Raw genomic sequence first — 4,609 nt, 5'->3', positions numbered from 1 at the left:
CACAAGGACTTTGTGTGCACACATGCACAATAGGTTTATTTTGATGTATGTATTAGAGATACAAAATATTTTTTTTGGTTGTAAAGCTATTTAGAATAGGTGTATTTGATTTATTTGCACAAAATCAAGTCATGCAAAGAAAAGTAAAGTAAATACTCAAAAATAATACTTTCAATGTATTTTGAGCACAAAAGTTCAAAGGGGCCGATTGTACCCAATCTTGTGTCATGCAAGTCTAGGAATTCTCTTCTCTCATGCTATTTTATTTTTCTTATGTGATTCCCAATTATTGGCTATTCTATGGTGAAGACAAGCAACATAGGTGCTTACCCATGCATGGGGGGAGATTATACCCAATCTTATGTTGTGCAAGTCTTGGATTTCTCTTCTCATGCTATTTGTTTCTTTCTTATTTTATTCTCAATTATTTGCTATTCTATGGCGAAGACAAGCAACATATGTTATGAAATTATATTTATTGATTTATTTTTGTTGTGAATTTTATTTGCTTTTCGTATAATTAGTGACTTATCGTGTGATCGTACACATACGATATTGGTCACATTTTGCCTAGTAGATAGGTGAAAGGATACTAATGTGTGTTGTGTTGTGTTGGTGAGCATATAATTAGACATGTTTAAGTAGAATATTTATTTTGGAGTGTGCAATTTTAATACATAGAATTTATGTGCTGCACATTATGAAAAATATATTACCAAAAGCATTATATTTTGTATGCATCTATTAGTATAAGGACTTTACGTGCACACATGTGCAATAGATTTATTTTGATGTATTTATTAGTAAAGATAAAAAATTATTTTTGTAAAGCTATTAGAATAGAGTGTTTTGATTTATTTAAAAAAAATCAAGTCACGCAAGGTGAGGAAAAGCAAGAAATACAAAAAAGATGCTTTCAATGTATTTTGGATACAAAAGCTTATTCTAATATTATGAATACATACATGGGTTAGTACTATATCGCTTGTCTTCACCATACAATAGCCAATAATTGAGTACAAAAATAAGAAAGAAACAAATATTATGAGAGAAGAGAGTTCCAAGACTTGTACGACACAAGATTGGGTATAATCTCCCCCTATCATGTATTTATAATATTAGAATAAGCTTTTATACTCAAAATACATTGAAAACATCCTTTTGTGTTTTTAAATTTTCTCACATTGTAAGGCTTTCTTTTGTGAAAATAAATTAAAATACACTCTATTCTAATAGCTTCATAAAAATAATATTTTATCTTCACTAATAAATATATCAAAATAAATCTATTATGCATGTGAGCATGCAAAGTCGTTGTGCTAATAGACACGTACAAAATATAATGCATCTGATAATATTTTTTTTCACACAGTGAAGCATATAAATTTTACACATTAAAATTGTGCACTCCAAAACAATAAATTTTACTTAACTCTATTCACCACAACACAATACACATTATTATCCTTCCATCTATCTACCAGACATAATGCAACTAGTACCATATATTCATGTACGTGTGATAAGTCACAAATTATGTAGCAAATAGATAAATCCACAATCAAAATAAATCAATAAATATAATTCCATAACATTTCTTAGGGGTTGAGAAGAAATTTTCCCTAGTTGATAACTCAAAGAAAAATATGCAAGGGTGGCTCAATCACATGCCAGTGTTGCCTTTTATGGTGAATTTGCACCATATACTAGCATCGTCTACTGGAATAAATCTATGTCCATGGGATGTTTAATATGATTGTAAGTAGTAGGCATTAATTAGATTGTCATATTGTAGAGTTAGCATTGATTTCTATATCCCTTGTGATTCTTCTACATAATGATTTCTATACTTGACTAAATACCCGTGGTATTGATTTCCTATTCAAGTAGTAATGTGATCATGGTCAAGGATTACTTTAAGAACTAAAATTTCAATATCAACCTCTAATAAATGTGGGACATCAACTATAGGTATAATTGGAGGTGTTTCCTTGAATGGTTTCAATATATTAATGTGAAAAGAATTATATATTGCTAGTGAGGAGGAATGCCCAATCTAAATGTATCCTCAATAATCTTGTGAACAATTCGGAAGGGGCCATAATACCTTGGGTGCTAAATTAATTTTCAAAAATTTTTAATGGATTGAAGCCTTCTCTTTTCAATTCTCAACTAGACTAAATCATTCTCTTAAAAATTAATAGCATCGTGTATTTTATTAGCTTGAGATATGTAGCTCAATTGGGATTGCTTAATCTTTTCAGTGACTTTTTCTAAAAATTTTCAATGGTTAGTAGCCAAGAAGTTAACAGTTGGAACATCACTAGCAATAGTCGTCATAAGAATAGATCATTTCTTTTCATAAACTACTTTGAAAGGAGCTCTACCCAATTGCAAAATATGGGATATTATTATAAGAAAATTAAAGGATTTTCGACCAATTGCATAAGATCTAAGAAGGTCAAGGAATTGTACAATTGGTTGCTTCAATCTAGCCATTAGTCTTAAGGTGGAAGGATGAAGTAAAATCTATCTTAAAACCTAAAATTTTAAAGAGAACTACCTAGAAATGATTGTAAAATCAACCATCACGATTAGATGTGATAACCTTAGAAAAATAGTGATGAAGAAATAGTACATTAATGAACAACTTAGTAGCTTATGGAGGGAATAATTCCTTTTACATAGAATAAAATAGGTTAAAATAATAAATAAATCTATTGACAATGATCCAAATCATATCACGATTAGAGGACGTAGTAGGGAGACCAATGATAAAGTCCATAGAAATTTGCTCTAATGGGCCATTAGAAATGGAAAGAGGCATAAGCAAACCATATGTTTTCCCATGGTGATGCTTAATGCATTGACGTATAATGCATTTAGACACAAAATTTACCATGTCATGCTACATGTTAGGCCCAAAAAAACTATTTGCATGCAACTATTATAGATTGAATATCTCCATGTCCCATATTCTAGGTTGATGAATTTTAGTTATAGCAACAATTCTGAACAGTATGGCAACATACAACTTTCTTTAATAATAATCCATTCACATAAGAATAGTTATAAAAAATAGTAGTGTTAGTATTTTAAAATCTCCAAGATTTGAATTTCAATAGTAGAGATATGTCAAGAAGGGGACTAGAGAGAGAGTACAGAAGAGAGAGAAAGGCTATAGGAAGAGAGTGACGAGGAGAGAGAAAGACTAGAATTGGAGAGAGAAAGACATGAAAGAGAAAGAAGCCATAAAAGCTGTGAGCAAGATGGGAGAGAAGGACAATAATGTATTAATGTGTTAAAAAGATGAGAAAAATTACATGTCCTCTCCTTTTATACCAATGTCAGCGTGACATAGCATAATATCAATATTATTTGCACACTAAATCCTTATTCTTCCTAGCTTCTTACAATCCATCCCGTTCCAAAGGTTTTTGCCCTAAAAAACAAACTTAAAAGACTAGAAAAGGATGGATAGAACAGAGTACTACTCTATTTTTATAGCTTTACAAATGGGAAAATGAATGAAAAATGACTGACATAAGGACTAAAATGGAAGAACAAGAGTAAGACTCAGCTATATACATGATCAGGAATGCTTCAAAAGTATATGAAACCATAAGATCTTCAACTGATAAACTCAAAATGAAGTAGACAGCTTGCTTTGTAAACAGACCCTGCTGGACCAAATCTGCCATAACTTTAGTAGAATTGTCCAAATGAAGCGTACCACATGTCAAAACATAGCTCTTGAAGAGTACTTTGACCTATGTAGGTGGTTGAATTCTGAAAATTAGACACAATAAAACCTGTTCTAAAACAACGTGTTGTCCTGACCCGGTCTGCATCAAAACTAGCTCCATAATCAATAGGCTTCAGCCACTAATGTATCCCTTAAGAAAGGAAACTCATCCAATATAGAATTAGGCCTCCAAGAAGTTTCCTCAGGTGGTAAACCTCTCCATTTGATCAAATACTCCATGATAGAATGAGATCGAAGCTTCTTCTCACGCTAACCTATGACAGCCTCTGGAATGTACTGAATAAGACATTCTTCATCAATAGGTGGCAACTCATCAATTGTATCAATTAGATCACCATAGAAAGGCTTGAGAATTGACTATTATGGAAGACATTATGAATCTTTGTAGAAGAAGGCAACTCCAACCTATATGCCAAGTCTCCAATGTGCTTTAGGATCCGATAGGGACCATAAAATTTGTGAGCAAGCTTGTTACTAGATCCATATTTCAAAGTGGAATACCTAGACTTGGGCACCTTCAATAAGACCAAATCTCCTTCCTAGAACTCTAAAGGCCGTCTCTTCTCATCAGCATACATCTTCATTTGGTCTTGAGCTTTCCTCAAATTCATCTTACACTGCTGAAGAAGGGTTTGCATTCTTTCCAACTCTTCTTTCCTATGAGGATTGATTCTTTCATTAAAGATGACTGTGGGCAAGGGCACCTTATAGCCATACATAGTCTCAAAGGGTGAAACTCCAATGCTAGCATGAGTAGAGTTGTTGTAGGCAAACTCAGCCAAGTGTAACCAAGAATCCCATGAATTTTGGACATCATAGTAAAAATGACGAAGATAAGTCTCC

Source organism: Lygodium microphyllum, chromosome 8 (genome assembly GCF_053477565.2).
Source record: "Lygodium microphyllum isolate KBCC chromosome 8, Lygodium_microphyllum_v1.1.10, whole genome shotgun sequence".
In the NCBI taxonomy this organism is placed as follows: Eukaryota; Viridiplantae; Streptophyta; class Polypodiopsida; order Schizaeales; family Lygodiaceae; genus Lygodium; species Lygodium microphyllum.
The sequence above is the reverse complement of the archived record's forward strand: the minus strand, read 5'-3'. Positions refer to the sequence as shown.